The sequence below is a fragment of the Anabrus simplex genome, chromosome 7, assembly GCF_040414725.1.
Source record: "Anabrus simplex isolate iqAnaSimp1 chromosome 7, ASM4041472v1, whole genome shotgun sequence".
In the NCBI taxonomy this organism is placed as follows: Eukaryota; Metazoa; Arthropoda; class Insecta; order Orthoptera; family Tettigoniidae; genus Anabrus; species Anabrus simplex.
Window position 1 is genome coordinate 89,769,026 of NC_090271.1, and position 13,457 is coordinate 89,782,482.

Sequence of the window (13,457 nt, forward strand, 5' to 3'; positions counted from 1 at the left end):
ACTAACCGGTAATACTAATTTTAAAAGTAAACATACCGAGCTCGATAGCTGCAGTCGCTTAAGTGCGACCGGTATCCAGTATTCGGAAGATAGTAGGTTCGAACACCAATGTCGGCAGCCCTGAAGATGGTTTTCCGTGGTTTCCCATTTTCACACCAGGCAAATGCTGGGGCTGTACCTTAATTAAGGCCACAGCCGCTTCCTTCCCACGCCTAGCCCTTCCCTGTTCCCATCGTCGCTATAAGACCTATCTGTGTCGGTGTGACGTAAAGCAACTAGCAAAAAAGGAGTAAACATTCAAAAACCAACCAACCGGGTAACGCCGGGTAGTACAGCTAGTATTATATTATAATACTGACGTGGCGGTACGATTGAGACCGCGGCGGGCAGTCTTCCGTTTGTAATTTTCTATGGAGTTCGCTCGGGCAAAAGTATGCAATGTTCCCAGAAGACACAGGTAAATGAATTGATCTAGTGCGTGGTCTTGAACACTTGTACGACACACAGCACGCCGATTACAACGATATGTCGGAGACGGCAGGAACGTGGAAGGTATTTATTTATTTATTTATTTATTTATTTATTTATTTACTAGCAATTACCCGCGGCTTCGCTCGCAGGGATTTCTTAATTTGATGAAAGTAATCGTTCCTCGGCATTGTACTAATACATTATCTGAAAATTCCTAAAGTATAAAACCCCACCCAAAAATTGAGTTTCATTTACCCCAGAAATTTTTTGTAAACCATGTTTGTGGTATTAACTTTTGCGCCTAGGACGACTATGCGACATAGAACTGTAAATGTGAGAAACTGTCTTCTCTCAAGTCGAAAAAATAAATACATGTTTCTTTATTTTTAAAGAAAATTCCAAATAACTATTCCCACATCTGTAACATCTTCAGTTTTTGAGATATACATAAGTATCCCCATAAAAATATTTCAACTCGATGATCAGTCCTTCCCCCACCCCCACCCCCATTTAAGCGTATTTTCCTAAAACAAAAATACATGTTTTACTTTTAAAGGAGATTCCAAATACCAATTTTAACATCTTCAATTTTTACGATATAAGTATCCTCTTAAAAAATAATTCAACAATTTTTCACTTTTTTTACCCCCCCCCGTTAAGTGCCTTCTCCGAAAACAAAAAGGTACATGTTACTGTATTTTTAAAGAACTTTCCAAATACGAAGTTTCTTATCTCTAACATGTTAAGTTTTTGACATATAATGTAGACATACCGGTACTCATTTTAAAAATTCACCCGCTCTTCCAATTCCTTTCAGCCCCTTAACTGGATTTTCCAGAAACAAAACAATACGTGTTATTATTTTTCAAGAAGATTCCAAATAATTTTTCATTTCATTCACTCCCCTTAAGTGGATTTTCCGAAGACAAAAGAACACGTGTTTCTTTACTTTGAAAGAAGATTCCAAATACAAATGTTCATGTCTGTAACATCTTCAGTTTTTGAGATATAAGTATCCTCATGAAAAGAATTCAACTCCATTTTTACTCCACCCGCGCCCGTTAAGTTAGTTTCACCCCACCCAAAAAATGCGTGTTTTTTTATTTTTAGAGGAGATTCCAAATACCAGTTTTCACGTTTGTAACATCATTAGATTTTTTGGTGTGTGTATATATATGCACGGTATAAACATTCTCATACAAATAATTCAACGAATTTTTCAAGTCTTTCACGTCCCCCCCCCCCCCCCCGTTAAGGATTTTCCGAAAACAAAAGAAAACGTGTTTCCTTATTTTTAAAGGAGATTCCAAATACCAATTTTCACGTCTAGAACATGTTACGTTTTTGAATTGTACTGTAGATATGCTAATTATGAAAATTCACCCCCTTTTTCAGTTCCGCTTAATTGGATTTTCCGAAAAAAATATTTATGCCTCTTTACTTTTACAGGAAATTCCAAATACTAGTTTTCAAATCTGTAATATGTTACTTGTCTGAGATAATTTGCAGATATAGTCATTTTAAAAATTCACACCGTTTGTCACTCCGTTCACCCCCTATTCATCGGATTATCCAAAAACACAAAAATACGTGTTTCTTTATTTTGAAAGAAGATTCCAAATACCAATTTTCATGTATGTAACATCTTCAGTTTTTGAGATATAAGTCTCCTCATAAAAGGTGTTCAACCCGTTTTCCAACATTTTTCAGCCCCCTTAATGGGATTTTCCGAAAACAAAAACACACATGTTTCTTTATTTTTATAGGAGATTCCAAATACCAATTTTTACATATGTAAACTTTCAAGTTTTTGAGATATAGATATGCTCATTTTAAACATTCACGCCCCCTTTTCACTCTGTTAGCGCCGGAATATCGAACAATCCTCCCTAAGTGAGAACTTACAACCTAATATAAATGTATCCCCAAAATTTCGTTCCTTTATGTCCAGTAGTTTTGGCTCGGCGATGATAAATCAGTCAGTCAGTCTGTCAGGACATGTTACTTATTTATTTATTTATTTATTTATTTATTTATTTCAATTGAATAAATAAATGACGCTGTAAAGCTAAAATATATCAAAAATCATCTTCAAATGAAATCAATTCATGGCACTTCTTTCGTTTCTTAGTCATGCACCCATTTTGTTTTTCGTTTGTCTTTATTCAAAGTGATCAGAAGAAGTAATTCGTCGAAGGAACTGCTAGACATTTCATTGAAAAAAGAAAAACACGAGTTCGAGAAAGAAGATACTGAGTGAATTTGGTACGCCCTTGGTTGCGAATGCTTTCATACTGGTTCGCCCTGACTTGTCCGCATTCTGTTTAACCACCCCAGTCCGCGGCGGTCTGCGGTCATTTCGTCCCCGCAGACAGTAGCTTTCTGTTCGAATGAACCTTAAATGTGCAGATCAGTGGTGAATGATTGTTGATTGATCGGTGCTTTAAACCATGCTTGAGCTGAGTTACAACCCATTGCGTGATTAACCTTAACCCCTGTTAAGAGGTCAATATAAAGAAATGCGTGGAGACTTTTGTTCTTTAGGAAACTGAATATGTCAGCCACATTTAAAAGAGATATTGAATATCGAAACCAATGAAATACATTAGGAAAGGTTCCAGAACTATGAACTGACAAAGTAGAGTGCAGACAATACCGACTGTTGCCTTCTTCGCCTAAACAGATGTTTCCGAAGCCCCGGCCTGCTGTCAAGACCCCCCAGAAGAAGAATGTGTGGGGCAGTTGCAAAGTGAAACCACACAAACATTATTGTGGCTGCTTACATAATCATTTGAACATTTTCTCTTCCCTTTACATGAGCTGTGATTGATCTGTTCAACTTGTAAATAGCTCTCCGGGGAATCTGGCTTCCATTGTCACCCTCAAGTGGTATGTTTACCCCAAAACACGACCTTGCTCTCATAACTTAAGGCTAACGTCTTCTTGATGCGCCAGCTGCCCTCTCAAGGCGATGGTAATTGGAACGTTCAACAATTGATCTCCCTTTTAGAAGTCGTCCGATTTCGGCCTACCCAAACTGTGTGGCAGCGCTCCTCCCCCGTACCCCTCCCAGGATCACACAGATCAAAAGAAGAATACTCTAAATTTGATTTTAAAATTTTATCATTTCTTGTGGTTTTTACTAATCTTGAGTAGCCCGTTTAACCCTTCACTGATCGCTGGTCCAATGATTTCCTACCTATATTAATTAATAATAGTAATCCCCCAGATTAATTCGATAATACATTTTTAACAAAGGATTTCAAAGAAATACTACACAAATATACATATTAAATGAAATGAAATGGCGTATAGCGTTTAGTACCGGGAGTGTCCGAGGACAAGTTCGGCTCGCCAGGTGCAGGTCTTTTGATTTGACACCCGTAGGTGACCTGCGCGTCGTGATGGGGATGAAATGCTGATGAAGACGACACATACACCCAGTCCCGCGCCAGCGAAATTAACCAATGATGGTTAAAGTTCCCGACCCAGCCGGGAATGGAACCCGGGACCCCTGTGACCATAGGCCACCACGCTAACCATTTACCCATAGAGCCGGACTATACCTATTAATAAAGCCACTACAAAGTTAAAAAAGTAGTTTTCTGAAACCCTCGTAGCCATCAATTGATTTTAAAAATTACACTACTCAATTATTTCGAATGCTTAATATCGTATAATAATAATAATAATAATAATAACTATAATAATAATAATAATAATAATAATATAATAATAACTATTATTATTATTATTATTATTATTATTATTATTATTATTATTATTATTATTATTATTATTATTATATTGTTCGACTCATTGGCTAAATCCAACGGCCGTAGCCGAGTTGAAACACCGGATCCCGGGAGATCTCCGAAGTTAAGCAACATTGGGCGTGGTCAAGATTTGGATGAGTTGCCACGCGCTGTTGGCGGGGGGTAAGGGAATGGAAGAGCGGAAAGGAACTGGCCACCCTACCGTACGTAAACTCCGGCTCAGGTACGCCTCTGCGGAGGTTCGGACCTGCTTTTGGGCAGAATAAACCCTTACCTTACCATTAGCTAAATGGCCAGTGTTTAGGCCTTCTGTTCAGAGGGAACCGTGTTCGATTCCGGGCCGGGCTGGGGATTTTAATCGCGTCTGATTAATTCTTCTGGCTCGCAGACTGGGTGTTTGTGTTTGTTCCAACACTTTCCTCTCCATATTAAGACAACACACTACACTATCAATCACCAGAGAAACACGCAATAGTGAATTACATCCCTCCATATAGGATTGGCTTCAAGAAGGGCATCCGGTCGTAAAACAGGGCCAAATCCACATGTGCTAACAGTTCTCACCCGTCACCCCACACATGTGGGAGAAGCGGTAGAAAATTATTATTATTTTTATCATCATCGTCAATTCTACCGGGCGAGTTGGCCGTGCGGTTAAGGGCCCGCAGCTGTGAGCTTGCATCCGGGGGATAGTTGGTTCGAGCCCCACTGTCGACAGCTCTAAGATGGTTTTCCGTGGTTTCCCATTTTCACATCAGGCAAATGCTGGGGCTGTACCTTAATTAAGGCCACTTCCTTCCAACTCCTAGCCCTTTCCTATCCCACCGTCACCATAAGACCTATCTGTGTCGGTGTGACGTAAAGCTACTAGCAAAAAGTCATCAATTCCTGTCATTGATTATCTTTTGAAGTCGGCGCCAATATATACTGTGCCTCACTTTAATAACCTGAACTAGACCAAATATTACGTACTAAACACAAACTGTTTGAAGATAGAGTGACTTGTTACACCCGCCCACTTTACCGACTTAATGATGGAGGGCATGACAGCCGAGTAACATCGTACCAAACTGCGGTAGTTTGAATCCCGCCGATGCATGTGGTATTTTTTAAATGAAAAGCCACTTCTCTGTTATTCAATTTCCACATAAAACTGCAGGTCCCGTGAGTACGATCGTGATATCACAAATACGTAAAACTACAAGTTTGCCTTTTCTTTTTTCTTTTCAAATAGTTGATACGCCCTCAGAATTCTTTCATGCCAGGGCTTAATGGTAAGCTAACCGGACAAAAATTAGTCTCCCTAGTGCCCACGCACAGTTGGATCGTTAAACCTGTACAGATGGCGCATGGAACGAGTTCCGTGCTCAACCGCAAGCGCACGGTCTCTACGTGAGCATAAGGCAGTGGTGATCAGAGAGACATTGATGTTCAAGCGGACAGTGTACGTTCAACATGTAAGGATGTGCCAGAATGGCGAAAAGAGGCAATCGTGTTTGGCCTTCTCCATGGCCATACGGTGCATGAATTTGCTGGATTTGTTGGTGTTTCCCAGCGGACTGTTCAATGCGTCTACAAGCAGTGGTGTACTGCACGTGGCTACGAAACACGACGTCAGAATTATGATCTGGAAAATATCCTGACTGAGAGGGACCAGAGACGCGTTTCACTGCTTATGAACCAAAATCGCTTCCAAACCTGACAGAAATTGCTGCAGTCAGTGAATGGAGGTCCATCCCAACCTGTTGGCGAGAGAACATTGCGACGGGAGCTGCATGCGGTCACCTCGCAAGAGGCCATTGCTCACATAAAGTTGCTGGTGTTCAATGGGCAAGAAATCATCGAACGTGGACAGTAGCTGACTGGCGGAAAGTAATGTGGTCTGGTGAATCACGTTCTTGCCTGTATTCCAGTGACGCACGTCGTCGAGTGCACCAAAAGGCCAAATGAAACATTTCATCCTGGATGTGTGCAAGGTCAAGTTCAAGCCGGAGGTGGGTCTGTGATGTTTTGGGAGTGTGGGCCACTCACTGAGGTGACCATTAACAAACCAGCTTTTTTTTGTTTATTTAAATATTCTGGATGGTCAGGTGTTACATTTCAGTTAACATCTATCTTATTAGTATGCTATTGATACCCCAATTTTTCGAAATGACAATAGCAATGTTCATCGGGCTGGACACATATGTGGCTGGTTTATGAACCCACCCCAAACGTATTGCATCTCGATTGGCCTGCAAAAATCACCTGACTTCAACCCCATTAAAAATTTGTGGGAGATGTTGGAACAGCGGGTAAAACGCCTGCATCAGCATCCCCACAATCTGGTGGAATTGCGCGATCAAATCCTCAGCGAGTGGCTTAACCTGCATGCGATGTACCTGCACAACCTTGTGGTCTCACTTCCTAACCGAATACAGGTGGTTATCAAAAAAGACCAGAGGCCGAGTTACACTGTATTAAATGACGCTTGTTTGATTTCTCCAGGGGTGAACAATTTCTTGGCCGGTAAACTTATAAGTCATATTACGTTGGGCCTCATAAGTCATTGGTATAATCAACAGTTAACAGAAGAAAAGAATAATTAAAAATGAAAATAAATACATTTTCTGAAATACTGGATGTTGAAATGCAAGTCATTTCAAACCCTTTATAATCCATGCTGTCTCTGTTTTTATAACTTTAAACGCCTGTCCTGACATACAGCTATTTTTGACTTATACCCTTAAGCCCTGCCTGCTGTCATTTCTTGATGGATACAGTACCTTTGCATCCATCTCTTGGCTCAGGCCAGAGTAAAGTGTAGCTTCCACCGAAGTCCCAGTCAACATCCATGGCTGTGACAATATGGGAGTTGCTGGGGTATGGGTAGTGCTGAGTAATGACATTCAGAGCATGACTAGTGCATCTGAATGTTATGAAAGGTGCTGCTCATAGGGTCAGTCGTGCTGCAATAGTACTTTCTGACCCAGTGAGGAAAGGAATGGCAAACTACCTCACTCCTCATCTTGCCTAGTACGCCTCATTTTGGTGCTGCCATTGGTTTTTGCGGTTTCCTTATAACCGCATAACCTTTGGTGGTGCTATTTGAGGATCCAACCAGCCTCTGGGCTGATGAACTAACAGACAGACACACCCTTAAGCCCTGGCACGGAATAATCACTGTGTGCATTTGGAGAAACTGTTACGAGAAAGGAAGTTCCTTTAATACGGAACTACTGTAGTTAGGTACCTGTCTTTGACAGATCAGCCAGGTAAATGTAGAATAGCAATAAGATGCGCGACTATTAAATCCACATTCTTACTTCCACAGCACGAATCGAATATCTGAAGTACTATGATGGGCAAGCATGGTAAGTACCATTAATTATCAGAATATGTATAATCCAGAGGAATAGCAAGATTTTTTTAAAAAAAGGAAATTTACGTAACTTCCCAGCTGTTCCTCGCGATATACACAGAGGTTATTCAATTTGGTGAGGTAACTCCCCTAGATCGCACCTCAGACTCACAAACAACAAATCGTCGTTGCGCCTAAAAAAACTACTATGTGATAATATTTCATCTTAGAACTCTGCCCAGAAAGGTTCTCTCATCTAAGGTTCAGTATAACATGAACTACAACAACGAATTTTCCTTCTAAGTGATACATGTGCTGCGGGTCAGTATTTCTCCCGACAGTCTTGTCACACAGCGATATTTCAAGGCGCAACGGCAATATTCTGGTATCGGAACAAGTAACCTTTCTGCTACAATCAAATTAAATGAGACATGGAGGATCTGAATGTAATGTTCCTTTTCTCGTTGGTAAGATTAACATTAACAACGCTAGAGTACAGGTAAAATGTCAAAAATAAAAATTCATGCATATCCCGGGTTAAGAAACAATACCACGTATCTGCCAATGTTCTTCCTATCTATTATTTCCCTTAAGACTGGCTACGCCTCCCAACCACACATGGATATGCAGCCCATCAGAATCATGTTCGTAGTGTTCATTTTCCTACTCTTATGTGTAAAGAAAAATAACCTTACCGTACCGTACTGTAGAAATGTACGTTTGCATGAGGTATTTACACATTGCTACAGTATAATCTATTAAGGAAGCGGCCGTGCCCTTAATTAAGGTACAATCCCAGCACTTCAATGGTGTGAGAGTGGGGGAAACCACGGAAAACCCACTTCAGGGCTGCCGACAGTGGGATTCGAACCCACCATCTCCCAAATGCGAGTTCATAGCAAGGTGACCCTAACTGCACGGCCAACTCACTCGGTGAAATGAAATGGCGTATGGCTTTTAGTGCCGGGAGTGTCCGAGGACATGTTCGGCTCGCCAGATGCAGGTCTTTCGATTTGACAGCCGTAGGTGACCTGCACGTCGTGATGAGGATGAAATGATGATGAAGACGACACATACACCCAGCCCCAGTGCCAGTGAAATTAACCAATGATGGTTAAAATTCCCGACCCTGCCGGGAATCGAACCCGGGACCCCTGTGACCAAAGGCCAGCACGCTAACCATTTAGCCATGGAGCCGGACAACTCACTCGGTAACAAGAGCCGTATAGCACATGTGTGTATTCTAAGCCGTGGTCATATTTACCATAAATCGTTGTAAAATATACCTTTATAGTGCATTTTAACACTGTTAGCAATTAATCATGATCTTAGCATTATTCCCGCACAGTAGTTTGACGCCACATCCTTCCCCGTTTAGACTGATTCAAGGCATTTTCTGGGGTGGTATTCACGGATTTCATGTCTTCCTTAATGCGGCACATCCACTGTTTTCTTCCGTCGACCACGCGATCACTGGCCTTCAGTTTACAGACGCATGGCTGTCTTTTCTACAGAGCTCTCTTTCCTGCGATCGACGTTTCCATAGTCTACTAAGTCTACCGTCACGAAGTTTCTCTATAAGAGCTGCGACTCCCAGCCACCATCGGATATCATGCTTCTTTGCGTGGTCGAATCGCGTTAGTCCCAAGGCTCCATCGGAGTTTTTCTATTTCCATAGCCTGCATAACTTGTTTATTTTTGCTGCTGCTGTTGACAAGCACTCCATCAGTGGATGGCGAGTGAGCAAATAATAATATATTATAATAAAACCGTCATAGTAGCAATAAATACACTGCCTGACAAAAAGATTGAAGCACCCAGAAGGGGAGGAGGAAGCGAAATGAAACTTCAAGTGTTGAGAGGGTATGTTATGTTATTTCAGTGATTACAAAATCGTGTCAAATTTACAAAGAACTTATTAGTATGAGGTTGCATCCCCTTTGGCCCGGATGCATGCACTGATTCGGTTTGGAAGGGTGTCAAAAAACCGTCGTATGCTCTCCTGAGGCAAGCTGGCACACAACTATTGTAAGTGGTCTTACGTCCTGGATACTGGCGCTAGGACCGAGTTGACGTCCGAGCTAGTCCCACACATGTTCTATCGTGAATGGATCTGGGGATTTTGTTGACCACGTAAGTACCTGAACATCAACCAGACAGTTCATAGAGACACATGCGTGTGTGGACGCGCATCTCCCTGTTGAACAATATCACCAAGATATTTTCGCATGAGAGGTAACACATGAGAACGCAGGGTGTCCGTGACGTAACGTTGTGCTGTCAGAGTTCCCTCAATCACTATCAGCCGTGACCTGAAGTCATAGCCGGTGACTCGCAGACGATGGTCCTCCGGGTTAGTGGAGAACCGCGATTCATCGCTGAACACAGTGCGACGCCATTCATCAGTAGGCCATGCTTTCCAGTCACGACACCACTCCAAACGCAGCACTCTGTGTTGTAGTGTTAACGGTAGCGTACGCATGGGGTGGTAATTCCCTTGTCCGGCTGCTGCTAGTCTCCGACCAACGGTGCGGGATGACCCAGAATGTTGCAGGGAGTCCATTACCTGTTCTCGGATGGCAGGGACAGATAAGGAGTTACAATGTGTTTGGTGCACAATACGCTGATCCTCCCGACTGACGATGACTAGGTCGAACAGAACCATGACGACGAGTATGCTTGCCCTCTCGTTCACATGCAGTCACTGTCACATCCGAATACCCCACAAATCTGAATATTCTACGATTCGACCAGCCGAACAAATGGAGAACCACAATGAGACCACTTTCAAACTCTATTAGGTGCTGACAACGCTGTCTCATACGAGTACGCAGCATCTTAGTGTACTTCACAGTGATCATTCAACATCTGAGGCTGTTCACACCTCTTACATACCCTACCAGGCCTGTTAAGAACACTATAAACACGAACAACACCAATGCACCCCGGTGGCCGTTCTAGAAACAGGTAGAAACAGGTTCCAAGAAGGACATTCCAGGAATAATTAATGAACAAGAGGAGTGTGTATGTGAGGATCTTCAAAAGGCAGCAGTATTCAGTCAGCAGTATGTAAAGATTGTTGGTTACAAGGATAATGTCCAGATAGAGGAGGAGACTAAGGCCAAAGAAGTATTAAAATTTACATATGATAACAATGACATTTACAATAAGATACAAAAGTTGAAAACTAGAAAAGCGGCTGGAATTGATCAGATTTCTGGGGATATACTAAAGACAATGGGTTGGGATATAGTACCATATCTGAAGTACTTATTTGATTATTGTTTGGTCGGAGGAGCTATACCAGATGAATGGAGAGTTGCTATAGTAGCCCCTGTATATAAAGGAAAGGGTGATAGACATAAAGCTGAAAATTACAGGCCAGTAAGTTTGACATGCATTGTATGTAAGCTTTGGGAAGGCAATCTTTCTGATTATATTAGACATGTTTGTGAAATTAATAACTGGTTCGATAGAAGGCAATTCGGTTTTAGGAAAGGTTATTCCACTGAAGCTCAACTTGCAGGATTCCAGCAAGATATAGCAGATATCTTGGATTCTGGAGGTCAAATGGACTGTATCGCGATTGACCTGTCTAAAGCATTTGATAGGGTGGATCATGGGAGACTACTGGCAAAAATGAGTGCAATTGGACTAGACAAAAGAGTGACTGAATGGGCTGCTATATTTCTAGAAAATAGATCTCAGAGAATTAGAGTAGGTGAAGCTTTATCTGACCCTGTAATAATTAAGAGGGGAATTCCTCAAGGCAGTATTATCGGAACTTTATGTTTTCTTATATATATATATAAATGATATTAGTAAAGGAGTGGAATCGGAGGTAAGGCTTTTTGCGGATGATGTTATTCTCTATAGAGTGATAAATAAGTTACAAGATTGTGAGCAACTGAAACGTGACCTCGAAAATGTTGTGAGATGGACAGCAGGCAATGGTATGTTGATAAACGGGGTTAAAAGTCAGGTTGTGAGTTTCACAAATAGGAAAAGTCCTCTCTGTTTTAATTACTGCGTTGATGGGGTGAAAGTTCCTTTTGGTGATCATTGTAAGTATCTAGGTGTTAATATAAGGAAAGATCTTCATTGGGGTAATCACATAAATGGGATTGTAAATAAAGGGTGCAGATCTCTGCACATGGTTATGAGGGTGTTTAGGGGTTGTAGTAAGGATGTAAAGGAGAGGGCATATAACTCTCTGGTAAGACCCCAACTAGAGTATGGTTCCAGTGTATGGGACCCTCACCAGGATTACCTGATTCAAGAACTGGAAAAAATCCAAAGAAAAGCAGCTCGATTTGTTCTGGGTGATTTCCGACAAAAGAGTAGCGTTACAAAAATGTTGCAATGTTTGGGTTGGGAAGAATTGAGAGAAAGAAGAAGAGCTGCTCGACTCAGTGGTATGTTCCGAACTGTCAGCGGAGAGATGGCGTGGAATGACATTAGTAGACGAATAAGTTTGAATGGCGTTTATAAAAGTAGGAAAGATCAAAATATGAAGATAAAGTTGGAATTCAAGAGGACAAACTGGGGCAAATATTCATTTATAGGAAGGGGAGTTCGGGACTGGAATAACTTACCAAGGGAGATGTTCAATAAATTTCCAATTTCTTTGAAATCATTTAGAAAAAGGCTAGGAAAGCAACAGATAGGGAATCTGCCACCTGGGAGACTGCCCTAAATGCAGATCAGTATTGACTGTAGAGAATTGCAAATCTAATAATTTATGTACCCGCCGATCGTGTGTACATGCACAAAGTTACATTGACATCCGACCATTTTTTCTGGACGCTTCAATTTTTTGTCAGGCAGTGTAGTCATGTTTGCTAGTATAGGCCACAGTCGCCCCCTCACCTTCTCTGAACATCTCCTCCACCGAATCAAATCTCCAACCTCCGAGAGACGACGTTACCATCTAGGATGCCCGCCGTGCCCTTCAGGAGCGGGATGAAATCTTGTGTAAATATTATAATAAAATAACAGCATCCGAGCTTAATCTTTTGGTAGATGGTTCTTAGGGTAAGTGGTAGAGAGTTGTGTAGTGTTCATAATTCAGCCCGAAGGCTGCTCGGATCCTCAACAAGTCCGCATCAGTTGATAAGATGGTCCAGGCGGCCATGAAGAGGCGTACAAGGGAAAATTATAAATACAATGATTTCTCATTTACATATATATTTCGTATGGCATGAGGATACATTGTTACATGTTTCACTGTGATAAAAGAAATGTTCTGCTCCTTAGCTGAATGTTCAGCGTACTCTTAAAAGGGTCCCGGGTTCGATTCCTGGCCGGGGATTCTAACCTTGTCTGCTTAATTCCTCCGGATCGGTGACTGGCAGTTTGAGTTCTTCTGAATATAGGCCTACATTTTTATTTACAATACAACATATTACACTACAAACCACCACATAAACATGCGATAGTCGGTACATATCTCTACATAGGGTTGCTGTCAGGAAAGGCATCCGGTCGTAAAATGGGGTAATTCCACACAATGTGGCAACTCCAGGTAACTGGGAAAAGTCTAGGAAGAAAATAAACTGTTATGAAATAATCATACCAAGCGAGTTGGCGGTGCGTTTAGGGGGCCTCAGCTGCGAGCTTATATTCGGGAGATAGTGGGTTCGAACTCCACTGTCGGCAGGAAATGCTGGGGCTGTACCTTAATTAAGGCCACGGCCGTTTCCTTCCCACTCCTAGCCTTTTTCTACCCCATCGTTGCCGTAAGACCTATATGTGTTAGTATGACGTAAAGTCAATTGTAAAAAATTATAAAATGGTATTCTACACGTGATGTTTTTATGAAAACTATTTATAATTTATTATTATCAAAATATTGGATTTTTTTTAGTTGG